The sequence below is a fragment of the Plecotus auritus genome, assembly GCF_963455305.1.
Source record: "Plecotus auritus genome assembly, chromosome: 12".
NCBI lineage: Eukaryota > Metazoa > Chordata > Mammalia > Chiroptera > Vespertilionidae > Plecotus > Plecotus auritus.
Window position 1 is genome coordinate 16,763,247 of NC_137778.1, and position 17,746 is coordinate 16,780,992.

The following is a 17,746-nucleotide window of genomic DNA, read 5'->3' on the forward strand; positions in this document are numbered from 1 at the left end:
GATAGGACTGATGGTGCAGAGCTTCTTCAGAGCAATGAGACAGCCATCTGCACTAGTGCTCCAGCTGCCATCGCAAACACCGCAGGCTGGGTGGCTTAACCGTCAGAAACGGATTTTCTCACAGTTCAGGAGGCTGGAGGTGCCAGCAGGTTTGGTTTCTGGGAGGTCTCTCTCCTCAGCTTGCAGATGGTGCCTTCTTGCTGTGTCCTCATGTGGCCTTTCCTCTGTGCACACGCATGGGGAGGGAGTGCACGGGGGGCTTTCTTCTTCTTATAAGGACACCAGTACTGTCGGATTGGAGCTCCACACCATGACCTCATTTAACCTTAACCACGTCCTTTAAGGCCTTATCTCCAAATACAGTCCCATTGGAGCTTTGGGCTTCAACATCTGAATTTGTGGAGAATGCAGTTCAGGCCATAAGAGCTTTCTTTGAAATAAACTTGCATTTGTACATGCATTGGTTTATTTCATATGAAAAACAAGTTTCTGTGCCTACTTAGGAGTGATCTTCATGATTCGCAACCAAAAGTGTGAGATGTATCATCGTGTTTTCATGCTGTTAAACACTGAAAAGTAGTATTGTTTTTTTCTTTTGGCTTCTACCTCGCCTTGTGAGTAACGTCCTTTCTGGTGGCTGCATCTGTAGGAAGTTCATGGGAGCGAAGGCCATGAGCAAGTTCATGTGAATACTCTGCAGCTGCAGCTGCACCAGACAGTTGAGCCAGTTGAAATGGGACTGTCAATTTGAGCAGATGTGTGTTTTCTAATGTAAAATGCTGTTTAGGGAAGTGACAAAATCAGGTCACAAATTCAACAGAAAATGTAAAGAAGGAAATGACAATTTATAATTTATCTATAGATCATCAGGACCAAAGTCTTATAAATGAAATACTACTAGAATTTCTACAACTCTTGAAAAAAAAGATTATTAGATCATTTTCATTTTGAAATAACTCACTAAAGGGCATAATTAAATAAAAACTAAATGCATTCTAGTTGTCATTTTTACATAGATGAACCATGCCACATGACCAGTCTGTATTTCTTATCTTCTAACCTAAATCATTCCAGATACTCCAATTTTTAAATACTCCCTACATGTTCAGAAGCAACAAGGTTATTTCTACTTTATAATTTTTATGAATGAAAATGCCAAATCATTTTGATAAATTGGAATCCTCCCTATTAAAAAATGTAACTAGTACAGAACGTAAGAAAATACAAAGTAATATATAGCATTAAATATCCAGTTGAAAATGCTAAGACATATGCTTTCCTTGAATGAAAAGAGTTTGACAAATAATAAACTCCAATCTTACATAATTTAAAAAAACCCCACAAATAATCTTGTAACATCTAGTTAGGCCAGTGGTTGGCAAACTCATTAGTCAACAGAGCCAAATATCAACAGTACAACGATTGAAATTTCTTTTGCGAGCCATATTTTTTAAACTTAAACTTCTAATGCCACTTCTTCAAAATAGACTCGCCCAGGCTGTGGTATTTTGTGGAAGAGCCACACTCAAGGGGCCAAAGAGCCGCATGTGGCTCGCGAGCCGTGGTTTGCCGACCACTGGGTTAGGCTATAGTTTAAAAACAAATATTATATATTGCTTAAATATAAACATAGCACCAATCGTATGTGTTGTTATTTCTGTTTTTATGTTAAAATATATTCTGTTTCCAATGAAGACTAATTTTAATGAAAATATGTTTAGAAATGAGAAATAGCTTCTGATGAACATGCTGAAATAAAACATGTTGGTATGGCTGGCCCCTTTGACGTAGTTGAAGAGGAGATAGTCAATTGGAACAATACTGCAAGGTGTTAGAAGTGTCACATATAATTACAAGTGATGTGCATTCCTCAAGGAAAATAGTAATGACCTCAATAATTTTTCCATGGATACATACGACTTTCTGTAAAGTGTTTGTTTCATTATTTTTAAATCTCTAATGGAAAGTAGGTCCATGTGCAACAATAAGAATTGATATGACTACCTTTTTCTAAAGCCGTGTACCTTCCTCTGAGGAACTGATGTTTTCATTTAGAAAATAAAGATTATTTAGTTATTCTGGATAATGCAGTGATACTGGCATCTGACGCAGGAAAAGTAAAAATAAGATGTGGTCACAAAATTCAGAAGGTAAATTCCTAAGCAAGCAGGGAATAGGCATCCTTATTATGCGTAAACATAGTTCAGTTTGGTACCATTTACATCCCTCAAGTGGGAAAGGCCTGGATTTTTGTACAGTTCCTGTATTTATGTACATATACCACAGCGTTTGGAATGTCCCTGTCTATGTGTGAGACAAACACTACCACAGCTCCTATCACAACATGCTGGTGTCCTGGCCCTACAGCTGGCCACAGTGTGTGGATAGCCAAGCATCGCTTCTTTTTTGATTTCAGAGAGGAAGGGAGAGGTGAGGGGAGAGAGAGAAATGTCAACGATGAGAGGGAATCATTGATCGGCTGCCTCCTGCACACTCACACTGAGGACTGAGCCTGCAACTGGCCATGTGCCCTAACTGGGAATTGAACCATGGTTCATAGGTCGATGCTCAACCACTGAGCCACGCCGGCCGAGCCAAGCATCACTTCTTAACCAATAGCCTGGAGGTGCTCATGCACCTGGGAGTGCTCCCTTCAGGATGTTGACCTTACCTCAGTCACATTAGGAAAACTCCCTTTACTTGGGAAGCACGAGTGCCAAGAAGCCTTGAAAGAACTGATATTTGGCCCCTGCGCTATGAAGGAGCCTGAGAATATGGAGGGATATAGTTTTCCTCCGCTGGTTACATGGCCAGAGAGCATTTGGTCTTCTCCGAAAGTCACTCCCTTCAGTGATGAAGCTAGGATTTGGTGGCTGTCATGGCTGGAGATGGGCAGTTAAAGAGCGGTTATAACCTGGGCACTGGGAAGGTGGCTGTGCAGCACTTTGTCGTCATTTCTTACTAGAGGCCCGGTGCACGAAATTTGTGCAGGGGGGTGTCCCTCAGCCCAGCCTGCACCCTCTCCAATCTGGGACCCCTCGAGGGATGTCCGACATCCTTCTCACAATCCAGGACTTCTGGCTCCCAACTGCTCGCCTGCCTGACTTCCTGATTGCCCCTAACCGCTTCTGCCTGCCAGCCTGATCACCCCCTAACCACTCCCATGCCAGCCTGTTTTCCCCTAACGGCCCTCCCCTGCAGACCTGGTTGCCCCAACTTCCCTCCTCTGCCAGCTTGGTCACCCCTAACTGCCCTCCCCTGCAGACCTGGTCCCCCTCCCCCCCCAACTGCTCTCCCCTGCAGGCCTGGGTCCTCCCCCAAATGCCCTCCCCTGCAGGCCTGGTCACCCCTAACTGCCCTCCCCTGCAGGCTTGATCGCTCCCAACTGCCCTCCCTTGCAGGCCTGGTCGCTCCCAACTGCCCTCCCCTGCTGGCCATCTTGTGGTGGCCATCTTGTGTCCACATGGGGGCAGCCATCTTGTGTGTTGGAGTGATGGTCAATCTGCATATTACTCTTTTATTAGATAGGATAGAGGCCTGGTGCATGGGTGGGGGCCAGCTGGTTTGTCCTAAAGGGTGTCCCGGATCAGGGTGGGGGTTCCCTTGGGGCGTGGGGCGGCCTGGGTGAGGGGCCTGTGGTGGTTTGCAGGCCGGCCACGCCCCCTGGCTACCCAAGCAGAGGCCCTGATATCTGGGATTTATTTATCTTCTACAATTGAAACTTTGTAGCCTGGAGCAGAGCCAAGCCTTCTGCTTGCTCGGTGGCGGCAGCCATTTCTATTGGAATTTATAATTGAAACTTTGTAGCCTTAAGCAGAGGCCTGGGCCAGCCAGGGTGTGTGGAAAGCTTGGCTTCCTCCATCGCCGGGGGCAACCCTAGCCTCCTGCTCTTTCCAGCTCCGTGGCTGCCGTCATTTCTGTTTGGATTTATGTGTCTTCTATCATTGAAACTTTGTAGCCTTGAGTGGAGGCCTAGGCCAGCAAGGGCAGGCGGAAAGCTTGGCTTCCTCCATTGCCGGGGAAACCCAAGCCTCCCTCCTGCTCTCTGTGGCCGTAGCCATCTTGGTTGGTTTTATTTGCATATTCGCTCCTGATTGGCTTGTGGGCATGGCTTGTGGGCGTGGCTTGTGGGTGTAGCAGAGTGATGGTTAATTTGCATATTACTCTTTTATTAGATAGGATGGGAGAAGTGTTTTTAATATGAAAGGCTTTAGATTTCATTTGAAATAATACTGTTCTGAAAACCCTAGGGAGTCATGGAAGGACTTTAAGTTAGAGGAATGAGTGACCTTGTCAACAGTGAGAAAGATGGCTAAGAAACAAAGCTGGATGCAGGAAATCAGTTGGGAGATGATTGCATGGAATAAAGATCTATTGCCTGATCACACTGGCATAGAGATGAAAGTAGGGATTTCAAAAGTATTTGGGGGACAGAAGGAATAGGATTTGATAATTCATTAGCTATGGGCAGTAAAGAGAAAGGGAGGCACAGCCGGCATGACTCAGTGGTTGAGCATCACCCTATGAATCAGGAGGTCAGGTTCAATTCCAGGTCAGGGCATATGCCTGGGTTGCAGTTTGGGGCATGCAGGAGGCAGCTGACCAGTGATTCATCATTGGTGTTTCCATCTCTCTCTCCCTCTCCCTTCTTCTCTGAAATCAATAAAAAAAGAGAGAGAGAAAGAGAGGATGGCATTTATGATTCTAGTTTTGGCTAGTATTAAAAAACACAGAAAAATGATAGATTTTGGACATGTTTTGATTGATGGATGTTTGGACATCCAGGTGGCTAATTCAGATGTAGATGATTGGATATGCATGCCTGGAATGTCAGAAGGATGGGAGCTGGAGAAATAGTTTGGAGGCATGGGGTGATCATGACATACATGGCAATGGAAGTTGTGAGTACAGATGAATTCACCTAATGAAGATTTGTACAGTAAGTCCCCAAAAGAGCTAAATTTGGAACTTGGAGTAACACCTTCATTGAAGAGGGTGAATGTGGAGACTATAAAGGACTGTTACAGCAAAACATTGTCTAATAAATTGATTCACAGTAGGGGTCTGTTGGAAGGTCAAAGGAGTTGAGGTCTTGAAGAAAAGATGGTTAAACTAATGGATCCACATGGCTAAAGACTGGGGGAAGAAATGGAATCCAAGAAAAGGCTGATGCAATAACATAAAATAGAGAACTAAAGTAATTGGAATGTTCAGTGAGGTTATGCTCCAGGGATGTCATTTCTGTAGATGTTGTCCCTGCAATTGTGCAGTGGAGTGGGTCCATCCTAAGATAATTCAAGCAGAGTCCCAAAGAGCAGCATTTATGCTGTATTTTCTGGAAATGGGATCCTTTGGAGCACAAATAATAGAAAGCTGTGAATAGTGCTCCCTGGAGTTGAGCAGGCAGCCGCGCTGACCCAGGGTACTGTTAGGCACGAATACGTGGTAAATATGGAAGGTGTGGGGTGGAGGTGGAGGGGTGAGCTGTGGAATGACTGTGTCAAAGCAGCAGGAAAGGGGCAAGTCTGGAGGCCGGGTGGTCAGTTAGGAGATTACTTAAGGTCTAATTCATCCCTGAATCATTCAATTATTCACTCATTAAAAAGATACATACTAAGGACTCTGCAGTGAGTGTTGTGTTAGCACTGGGAGTAAGTCTTCACCTGTGGTAGTTTGGGGCTGATCTCTGTATCAGAAGGGTTACATGGTGACTCCTTTTCTTATGGATCTTTATTATAATGTTTGCTTTCCTTTTCCTTTAGAGATGGAAAACGGAGTTTTGAATAAGAAGGCACTTAGTCTTTGATTAGTTCTTAAAATAGCTGGCTTTTACTTATTGCCCCCTCCTCCCTTTCTTTCTTTAATCTTCAGAGAGCACGTCAGGCTTTGTAGTTGTTGCTTTGATTTCTAACATATTTGGGGGATGGAGAATTACTCTTTAGTTCCAATTTTTCCTTGATATTTATTTATTCTCTTGTTGAGATGGTAAAGTAATTATGAATATTTGGAGTTGGACTATCGGCACAATATATAATGATCATTAGACGTCACAGGTTTATATTTTAATGCATATAACTCTTTTTTGTACAGTAGGTAAAAATAAAATAAAATAGAGGCAAGCCATATCACTCTGGGCTATTCAAAATAAGGCATATATAAAGGGCCTCTGTTTTTTTTTTCTTTTGTCCCTTTGAAACACCTCAAGTTTATTAATTTATTAGTAGTATATATCTGATTCTTAGCCAGAATGTGAAGTTGGAGGGTTGCTCTCTCATATTGGAAAATCAACTACATAATACGTTACACTATGTGCAAATGTGTACATTGAAGAACTTTGCAAAAGTTTAATCAAAACCTGCTTTCAGTTTATTAAATAATTTCTCAAGAGTATCCTTGTGTGAGGTACAGCAACCCCATGACCAAGTCACGGATCTCTTCAGAATTAATTCTTATAAAGGCAGTTTTGATTACGTTGATCCAAGTTATGCGGGGGTGGCAGGATGGGTAAAGGCAAAGTTTTATTTTTAGTCTCCCCAAATGCTGTTTCACTTGGTTTATGGGGGCTTGGGAGTAACCAAGAATTACCTTCCAAAGAATTTCTGCCATACGAGTAGTGTTCCTGAAAGTCTGCAAAGTTGTGAGGAATGGGTCTTGCGTTATCTGTCCGTGACTGGAGAATTGCTTTCTCTGATAAAATCTTTACATCTCCTGGTCAATGGGAAGATGTGGTATGACAAAGAGTTTTGCCATTTGGTGAGAGAGGAGGTGTCATTTGTATGTTGCAGTGAAATTCGTCAAGTGCAGTTTTGTGCTGTCTTTCCCCAGGTCTTCCATGAGCCCTACAGAGGCGCAGGCTTTCTTGATCGCAGTTGGGGTTTTCAGTTTTCTTAGTAGTTCAACTTGTACTTGAGTCACCAGATGTAAATTAGACATTTCTCTCTCCAGCTCCCTGTATACATTTTGCATATCATCACTCGAAATGCTTCGTCTTCGGAGATCTCTGCTCTGCAGATTGCGCTCCTGAGATGGATCCCTTTGCTTGGCTTTCTGTAGCTCTGAGATTGTTACATTCTTTCTTCAGTTCTAGTTCTTGTTCCAAGCCCCGGATCTTCAGGTCACAACTCAACTTTTCCTCCTCCCAGTTTGATGAAGGTGGACCTAAATTCCTTATCACCTGCTGAGTTTCCACCTCTGTTCTTAGCTGGAGGAGTTCTCCTTCCTTAGACAGCAGCTGTGCATTCAGTACTTCGAAAGATTTAGAGTTGTCTTCGTTCATTTTTATCCAATTTGCTCTTTAACTTATCTCTATCAATGCAAACCTCTCCATTTGCATGATAGGCCTTATTTATTGGGACTTGTTCCCATCCCACAGAACTTGTTTCTTCCAAAAATCTTACTTTTTTCTTTAGGAAAGAGTTCTCTTTCTCTGAATTCTTGAGTCGTTTTCTGATGTCTTCATACACAGTGACAAGGGCAAAAATGTGAGGCAACAGACCCATCTCCATGTGTGGAGACCGGAGTCCCTGTATCTCTCCGTGGGCTTTTTCATGGTTTAGGATGCAGACGTCCTCTCCCACCAGTGTATCCCTGACAGCCCGGGGCAGGCTACGTCGGGCCCCGGGTTTCCGTTCCCCAGCGCTCGGGAACAGGTCGCCGGGGGTCACCACGTGCTTCCGGTTTCCTCGAAGACACTGCTGCTTGCCCTGCGCCGGTACACCGCCAAGGGGTTCCCATTGCTTTGGCCAGTTGGCCGGGGCCCGGAGGATCGGGAAGGAGTGGCAAGCCAGGCCGGAGGGGCCCGTTACCCAGCAACACGCGCGTGAGGCTCAGGCCGGCCTGCACCGGCCGCCCCACAGCAGGGAAACGTGGCCGCGGGGAGCTGGAGGCAAGCAGCACCGGCCGGAAGTTGGGCTGCTGCTGGCCGGAAGGGGGCTTCCGCCAGACAGAGGGGGCCTGCCGCCATCCGCGAGCTCAGCGCCCAGGAGGGGCCTCTGTTTTCTATCCCTCTATGCTCCGGGGAACAGATCAGAGAAGTCAGACTTTGGGTTCATCCAGAGGTCTGTGTTGGGTTGTTTCTAGTCAGGCCAAAGAGAAAGCTCCTTGCCTTTCCTGTCCCAAACTCAGCTCAGCAAGTTAGTACTTATTTAGTAAACAGTCAGTAGGAAAGGAGAATAAAAATAAAAGAAAAAATAATAATAGAAGACTTCAATTATGCTGTAAGGCAACAGTAACTCTCACACATGAGTGCATGTCTCATGTCCAAGTGAACTTTATGAACTGTCATTTCTGTAGACCCCAGACCCCAGGTTATGTCTCTGTATCGTCTCAGTATTATGTTGTGGACAATGAACCATTGAGGGTCAAATGTTAGGAAAGTCAAAATACATGCCAAAAATAGGATTTGAGAGTGGTAAAATGGAAATATGTTTCTTATAGAATAGACTTTATTTCTTTAAATAATATTAAATGGGATACTGATGTAAAGTCCACAGCGGTCAAATAGTAGTTGCTAGTAAGGAAATGGAAGACAGGTAGGTAAGTAAGGTGATTTGCTTAAGTTCACCCAGCTGGTCCTTGGTAAGGGGTGGAGTCAGCAATCATCCTAGATGGCTCGACTCCTCGGCCCAGCCTTCCAGAGTTTTTGCTATGCTGCCTTCCAAAGGCTGAAGAAATTGGTCATGTGTTGTTATTGTCATTCGTTTCTTCTTATTTTTATTTTACACATAAGTAATATCAACATATTAGAAGTACTCCAATCTAACCCATCTGTTACTATGAAGCTACAAAGAAGAGCTTTATGAATAGTTTGATCATGAATTGTGTTACCATATGATCAGTGAATCTTGAAACCTAAAGTTTTAGTATTCTTTCAAATGAAGAGAGACGATTTTTATGATTTCTGAATAAATGCCTGGGCTTTGGAGGCCATAGAGATTTAATTCTATTAACTATTTACTAGTTCTGTAAACTTCATTAAAATACCTAATTTTTCTGAGTCTCCATTTTCTTAAAAATTAGATTGAACCTCCTTTATGAGACTGCTTAGAGATTCAGTGGGTAGAATGTGGAATGTGCTAACTGCTTACTAAATGCTTGTTCTTTTCATCATGGGTTTTGGAAGAAATTAGTATCAAATATTGTCCCAATTCACCTAATCCTGTAAAGTTCTAAGATTATCATCTCTATATCATCATACTAGAGGCCCGGTGCATGAAATTCGTGCACGGGTAGGGTCCCTAGGCCTGGCCGGTGATTGGGGCCAATCTGTGGAGAGATCAGGGGAAGCTCCCGCTGGTACTTGCCTTGGTGAGCCTGGCACCGCCCGCTTGCCAGCCCCACTCCCCGCCGCCGCCACTGGTCACCTCCTTTGGTGGGGCAATTGGGGGGCCCCTGCTGGCACCCGGCTTGGCTGGCCTGGGGCCTGCAGGCAGCTCTTGCATTGAGTGTCTGCCCCCTGGTGGTCAGTGCGCATCATAGCGACCGGTCGTTCTGTCAGTCATTCTGCCGGTCAGTCGATTTGCATATTAGGCTTGCATTATATAGGATATTATTCTTCATGAGCATCAAATGCTGTGAATGCTTACATGTCTGAATATCTTATCTGGTTGAAATAAATGCAAACAAGAAAACATTAGGGTATGATATTGCTGGAAGTTCATCACAAACCCAGAGAGTCCAGAAATGGCCAAGAAAAAAAAGTAGGTATAGGAATTTTTAATATGTTGGATGTTCTGTGGACTTAAAAACTAGTTTCCACCTGAAATGTTTCTTAAATCTACCCATTGCTATTACCTAAGTCTTTTCCTGAATTAGAGCCACCGATTTCCTGGTGTCTAATTGTGACTAGAATCCATTTGTATTTTCATTTTATGAATCCAAGAAAGAATATTTCAGTTGTTAATTTAAAAAAACACATGTGGGAAGATTCCTTTCTTTCTTATCTTTTAGATTTTAAGTTGAATTCTCACTAATTATAAATTATGTCTTCTTTTTGCTTCAAGTATTTCACAGAATGCAATATTTGGTAATGGCAAGAGTCATTTTTCTGTTCATTTGTTCATAATAGGAAAGTAAGTTAATAGTTTTTGCCTCAAAGCACTTTATATAAGTAATTTCATTTTCTTTAGCTAGAAAGCACATTATAGGGAGTTAATACATCAAGATATAATGTTATGTTTCTCTCTTGACTGTTTTGAGACTGCCATCTGTTCTGAGAATTTGTGTTTGAAAAAGCAGCCACTATGAACTTTGCTTTTAAAATTGTTTTTGGACTCTCTGCAGCAAGCCAAAGAGAGTGCTTGCCTATATTCTGAGCTAAAATCAATCACATTGTACAAAAATAAATAAATAAATAAAGCCTATGTTTGATGAGAACACAAGCAAATGTATTTACAAAGATGGGTCAACAAAATGAATTTGTTTTTAGTTCCTCTTCATAGATGGCTCTTTCTAAAAGAGTATTAGCTTGTTTGTGGTTAGTTGAAGCTGAGAGTAGGAGGGAAATATTGACGTTTAATCAGGATTTATTGGATCATCTTTTACAACAAAGTATGGGGATTTCATTAGTGTTCAGTGGATGGCACCCTATTTGTAGTAAGGAAATTCAGTTCTTTCTGCCTCAAACTGATTTGAACCAAAAAACAGCTTCCTATTAATAATATGTGTGTATGTATATGCATGTACACACACACACACACACAGATATATAAACTCTCCTCCCATCAAGACAAAGAATCCCTGTTCTTCCTCATGAACTATTTCCATTTCTCTCCTCTTCCGGACTTGTTAGCATTGCACTTCCTCCTTCTCTTGTGGTTGGTGTGCCATATGAATAGTTCTGGCCAATGACTTGTGGGCAGAACTGACATGAGAAAATGGGAAGAAAATTGAACTGTGCCTTGAGCGCCTCAAGAGCTTCCTTGCTTCTGACACAATGACCATAGGAGACCAGGGTGCTGTGTCAGCCTGGGTCTCCCAGTAACCACAATGAGTGGTAGCCTTGCTGACATGCATGGGCAGTTAGCAGGAGTGAGAAATTAAGCTTTGTTTGAAACCACGAAGATTAAGGGGCTGTCTGTCCTAGATTATAATCCCTCCTGTCCTCTCATAATTCAGCAAACTGCATAAAAATTGTTGCTGTAGTTTAAGGAAAGAATTAACATCATCGTCATCATCATCATCATCATCTGGGAGATTTAAACTTTATGCACCATGCTTATATTTGCTGAATTTAATTTCCAAATCTGATAGATTTAGCTATATTATCTGCAGATATAGGAGTCCCAAAAATGTATATACATAAAGACAGTGCTTATTAAAATACATTTCATTTATAAAATTGAGCTATCAGCTGTTAAAGTGTGTATACATTTTTTGGGATACCCTGTATATTATTTTAAACTAGAGGCCCGGTACACAAAATTCGTGCACGGGGGAGTGTGTCCCTTAGCCCAGCCTGCACCCTCTCCAATCTGGGACCCCTCGAGGGATGTCTGACTGCCCGTTTAGGCCTGATCCCGGTAGGATTGGGCCTAAACGGGCAGTCGGACATGCCTCTCACAATCCAGGACTGCTGGCTCCCAACTGCCCGCCTGCCTGCCTTCCTGATTGCCCCTAACCGCTTCTGCCTGCCAGCCTGATCACCCCCTAACCACTCCCATGCCAGCCTGATTGATGCCTAACTGCTCCCCTGCCAGCCTGTTTTCCCCTAACTGCCCTCCCCTGCAGGCCTGGTCACCCCCAACTGCCCTTCCCTGCAGGCTTGGTCACCCCCAACTTCTCTCCTCTGCCGGCCTGGTCACCCCTCTAACTGCCCTCCCCAGCAGGCTTGATTGCCCCCAACTGCCCTCCCTTGCAGGCCTGGTCCCTCCCAACTGCCCTCCCCTGCTGGCCATCTTGTGGAGGCCATCTTGTGTCCACATGGGGGCAGCCATCCTCGACCACGTGGGGGCAGCCATCTTGTGTGTTGGAGTGATGGTCAATTTTCATATTACTCTTTTATTAGATAGGATAGAGGCCTGGTGCACGGGTGGGGGCCAGCTGGTTTGCCCTTAAGATGTCCCAGATCAGGGCGGGGGTTCCCTTGGGACGTGGGGCGGCCTGGGCGAGGGGCCTGTGGTGGTTTGCAGGCTGGCCACACCCCCTGGCGACACAAGCGGAGGCCCTGGTATCTGGGGTTTATTTATCTTCTACAATTGAAACTTTGTAGCCTGGAGCGGAGCCAAGCCTTCTGCTTGCTTCGTGGGGGCCGCCATTTCTTTTGGGATTTATGTATCTTCTATAATTGAAACTTTGTAGCCTTGAGCAGAGGCCAAGGCAGGCCAGGGCTGCAGAAGCTTGGCTTCCTCCATCGCCAGGGGCAACTCAAGCTTCCTGCTCTCTCCAGCTCCATGGCTGCTGCCATTTTTGTTGGGATTTATTTATCTTTTATAATTGAAACTTAGTAGCCTTGAGTGGAGGCCTGGGCCAGCCAGGGTGTGTGGAAAGCTTGGCTTCCTCCATTGCTGGGGAAACCCAAGCCTCCTGCTCGCTCTGTGGCTGCAGCCATCTTGGTTGGGTTAATTTGCATACTTGCTCCTGATTGGTTGGTGGGCATGGCTTGTGGGTAGAGCAGAGTGATGGTTAATTTGCATATTACTCTTTTTTTTAGGGTAATATTTTCATTTAACTTAAGAATCGCTAGTGGTTTTATATATATAGAAACATCAGGTAAGAGTTGAAGTAAAATAGAGCAACCTGCTTTTTAAAAAAAAAAAAAAATATATATATATATATATATATATTGATTTCAGAGAGAAAGGGAGGAGAGTTAGAAACATCAATGATGAGAGAGCCACACCAGCTGGCCTCTTATCCTATCTAATAAAGAGAGAATATGCTAATTGACCATCACTCAGGCACAAAGATGGCTGCACCCACAGGTGAGGCCAAGTTCCCATAAGGAGCCTTAATAAGCAATCAGCAGGGACCTGAGGCTGTGCCCTCCCCCACCCCTGTGGGGCTTGACAGGGGACCTCAGGCCGCACCCCCCACCCAGCAGGGCTTGACAGGGGACCTCAGACCGCACCCCCCACCCAGCAGGGCTTGACAGGGTACCACAGGCTGTGCCCCCGCCCAGTGGGGCTTGACGGGGGACCTGAGGCTGCGCCCCCTCCCGGTGCTGGGCCAGGGGACCTGAGGCTGCACCCCCCTACCTGGCGGGGCTTGACAGGGGATCTCAGGCCATGTCCTCCACCTGGCAGGGCTTGATGGAGGACCTCAAGGCACACCCCCCACCCCGGTCTGGGCTGGGGGACCTCAGGCCACGCCCCCCATCCTGGTGCCGGGCCAGGGGACCTGAGGCTATGCTTCCTGCCTGGCAGGGCTTGACAAGGGACTGGCCAGGTCTGTATCTAGCCCAATGGGGGGGGGGGGGAAAGGCCGGCCAGGTCTGGTTCTCACATGATTTTGAGGTGCATGTGGGTGGGCGGGGACTTGACTCTGGGTCCCGTGGTGTGCCCCAAACTCTGACAGGAGGAAGGTTTTCATATACATTTTCTAATTTTCTTTCATCTCTGACACTTCTATTATAGAGAAAGGGCAAATAGCAATATTAAATTATTTTCTCTAATTAATCCCCTTTTAATGTGCACGAATTTCGTGCACGAGGTCACTAGTTTTAAATAAGCAGACTCGATTTTACAAAAAAGTTTCCCCAATTTCATAAGCATTATAGCTATGGAATTATTAGAAATGCTAGTTATTATTATACTAGAGGACCAGCGCACAAATTCGTGCACAGGTGGGGTCCAGCTGGCCCGCCCCCATCGGGGCAGATCGTGCCAGGCCGGCTGGGGGGAGGTGCCGTGAGAGGTTGGCGGGCCACCCCTGCCTCCTGGTCAAACTCCTGGTTGAACTCCCAGTCGAGGGGACAATTTACATATTAGCCTTTTATTGTATTATATAGTAATGTGCTAAAGTTGAAACTCATAAAACAGTACTTTCTTAACATAAACAGAGGAAGTGTTGGAAACATATTTTGAAGTTGCCTCTAGAACCCTTACCTTGACAAACAAGCTGTAGGCTCTCCTGATTAGAAGTTCTATAATTTGAAAGCCCATAACTCAAAAGTGTTGTTTCAAAAATTCTTAGGAAATGTGAAAGTTCTAGAATTTAATATTCGAAAAATGTCCTATGTTTAACTTAATTCTCCTCTTGTCTATTTGTGAGTCTTTGCAAGCATCCCTCATTTAACATTTGCAATTGAGCCAGAGACAACTTTAGATTGCACATGGCTCATCATTGCCTCTTTGAACCCGTTTACTGTTAAAAATGCATCCCAGGGGGAGAAACCAAGATGGCGGCATAGGTAAACACCTAAACTGCTGCCTCGCACAACAATTTCAAAACTACAACTAAAAGACAGAACGGACACCATCCAGAACCACAGGAAAGCAGGCTGAGTGAAAATTCTACAACTAGAAGGAAGGAGAAAAGCTCACAGAGAATTGGAGGTACGGCAAAGGGGCTTTGTGCGCGCAGAGAGGAAGGGCGGCTGAGAGCCTGGCTGACTTTCTCTGGCAGAAGGGGGAAGGAAGCCTCGGACCACGAGCTGGGAAAGGCAGAAGTCTGAAGGTGCACACGGGCCAGTGCGCACAAAGGCTGCGGAGGTAGCCATAGGCTTTCCCTAGTGAAAGGGAGTCAGAGGATCCTGACTGAGCCCCAGTTCTGACTGCAGTGAACCCCGGTTCCAGGCGAGCCCCTGGGGACCCACGCTCTTGTGGGGGGAGTCTGGACTCTCAGGCGGAGACTCGAGCTGGGGAAGGCGGAGGACTGAAAGCGCACATGCGCGCAGGGGCGGGGCTGACAGGAAGCCAAGACTGAGACTCCACCCCATCCAAGCTGAGCACAGAGGCTATTGCAATTTGGCAAGTCTAATCCTATAAGGCTGTCTCCAGCACCGGGCTTCTCCCAGCATAGACACAGCTGATCCTTACAGCCAACTGGCCCGGAGGTCAATTCTTCCCAGTGATACCAACAACAATAAAGACTTAATTACAACAAGGCTGTACACACAGTCCACAAAGGGGTGCACCAAGAGTGTCCACCTCAGGTTAACTGGGGAAGCAGACCCACTGGGCCATATTGGAAACCTAGCACAAATATCTACCTTACCAACTCAGGGATTCAGTGAAAATGCGGGGTCAAAGAATCAGATCACAAACGAAAGAAATGGAGGAAAACAAACGACTGGATATAGAATTCAAAACCACCGTTATAAGACTTTTTAAGAATATCCTAGAAAAGGCCGATAAATATAACGAGACCCTCGAAGATATGAAAAAGGACCAACTAGAAATTAAACATACACTGACTGAAATAAAAAATATTATACAGAGACCCAGAAACAGAATAGAGGAACACAAGAATCAAATCAAAGAATTGAAATACAAAGAAGCAAAAAACACCCAACCGAAAAAGCAAAAAGCAAAAAAAAAAATCCAAAAAGTTGAAGATAATGTAAGAAGACTCTGGGACAACTTCAAGCGTACCAACATCAGAATTATGGGGGTGCCAGAAGAAGAGAGAGAGCAAGATACTGAAAACCTATTTGAAGAAATAATGACAGAAAACTTCCCCCACCTGGTGAAAGAAATAGACTTACAAGTCCAGGAAGCCCACAGAACCCCAAACAAAAGGAATCCAAAGAGGACCACACCAAGACACATCATAATTAAAATGCCAAGAGCAAAAGACAAAGAGAGAATATTAAAAGCAGCAAGAGAAAAACAGTTAATTACCTACAAGGGAGCACCCATACGACTGTCAGCTGACTTCTCAACAGAAACTATGCAGGCCAGACGGGAGTGGCAAGAAATTTTCAATGTGATGAATAGCAAGAACCTACAACCAAGATTACTCTACCCAGCAAAGCTATCATTCAGAATTGAAGGGCAGATAAAGAGCTTCACAGATAAGAAAAAGCTGAAGGAGTTCATCACCACCAAACCAGTACTATATGAAATGCTGAAAGGTATTCTTAAAGAAGAGGAAGAAGAAAAAAGTAAAGAGAAAAAATTATGAACAACAAATCCATATCTATCAACAAGCCAACCTAAAAATCAAGTGAATTAAAAACCTGAGGAGCAGAATAATCTGGTGAATATAATAGAATCAGGGGCATAGAAAGGGAGTGGGCTGATAATTCTCAGGGGGAAAGGGGTATGGGGGGGTTCATGAAGAGAATGGACAAAAATCATACACCTATGGATGAGGACAGTGGGGGGGAGGTAAGGGCAGAAGGTGGGGTGGGAAAGGGGTGGAGGGGAGCTATGGGGTAAAAAAGGAGAAATAATTGTAATAATCTGAATAAAGATTTATTTAAAAAAAAATAAAAAAAAATAAAAAGTGGAATTGCTGAAAAAAAAAAAAAAAAAAATGCATCCCATTTGTCTGTCCGCATTTGGCATCCATGAAAAGCATGATGTTCTCGTATTTTCTAGAGCTCTCAGCTAGCTGGGTGTATGTGTGGCTTGTCCCCTATTGGACAGTCTAGCATTTTGAAGAGATTTTTTAACCAGAGAAAAATGAATTGGTTAATTGGCTGTTTTGCCTCTTTTCATGGAATTTTCTACCTTCCATTACTCAAAATGTACAAGCAACCAACTTTTTCTTCTGAAGGAAGAGATGAGGAGGCTAGCGGGGGGAACTTGGAAGTAGTGGAAGCCTGTGAGAGCTTTGTGATGAGCCCTGAAGATGTTATAATCAAACCGAGGCGAAAGTGCCATCTCACCCCCACCGTGGGCCCTGGTTTAATGTGAGCGATAATGAAGCTGGGTTTGCAGTCAATATCAAATCAAAAATAATAAGTAACTCTGGAAAGATGCCTGGAGAGGGATTTGGATTTGTCATTGCGTCTCCCCGCCTTTTCTCACCTTCCTGCATATTCCTTTCCACTTTAGTACTCAGTGTAACACAGGCTTCATAAAATAACCAGACCAAGGTATAATAGAAACCCACTATAGCACAGCTGCCTGTTAAATGGATACAGACAGAAGTAGGTCAAATTGTGTTCTCTGAAGCATAAAGTGATATCGTAAGGGCTGCATATGAAAGTCAGCCTGCCCGAGGAGATTCGTGTGGAAGGGAAGGGGTTCCGTTTCACTCTCTCTCTTGATAGAGTTCTTTTCTATTTGTGTCATCTGAGAAGATGCTCTGGACAGCTCCCATGCCGAAGGCGAGGGCTGGAGGCGTGTTTGCTATCATGCTGCCTTGCCACACAGTGTCAGAAGCATTTGTTAAAGGAATATTAAAATACAGTTCTTTTACTTTCCTCTCACAATGGACGCCTCCTATGTCTTATCCTTACATTTAGAGGAGTTGTTTTTCCCTAAATTCTAAACCTGTAAGCCATCAATCAGTTGGACACAGCTGGGGAGACAGGTTCAGGGCATGTCTGATCCCCTTGTAGGACACCAGGCTGAGAGCTAGCCTGCCTTGCGGTCACTTTCTTGGTATTTCCACCGTCCCTCCTTTTATTTCCTGTCTTTTCTTCCTGTTTCTTAGGCAGCCTCATTAGAGTTTGGGCAAGTTCACGGAAATTCAGTGGCATGAGTGTAAGACATAGCAAGTGGTGTTTCTGTAGAACTCATTGGCAGTGCTCTTCTGGGTCTGGCAGAGGGGGCCCTGAGCACTTGTTTCGTGTGCAGTGAACACGTTGCATTATTGAGCCCTCTCTGCTTCTTTGACTTGTTGAACCAAGAGGGGG

The 17,746-nt window shown here is 44.6% G+C and overlaps 1 protein-coding gene and 1 pseudogene across 5 annotated transcripts in view; one reads left to right on the forward strand and one right to left on the reverse strand.

Moving 5' to 3' along the window:
• KCNK2 (potassium two pore domain channel subfamily K member 2) overlaps positions 1-17,746 on the forward strand; it is a 164,172-nt gene that overhangs the window by 131,569 nt on the left and 14,857 nt on the right. The gene's annotated exons all lie outside the window — the stretch shown is intronic.
• On the reverse strand, positions 6,443-7,276 carry LOC308237167 (5-azacytidine-induced protein 2-like; annotated as a pseudogene). Its single transcript has one exon. The product of its transcript is annotated as a 5-azacytidine-induced protein 2-like (transcript).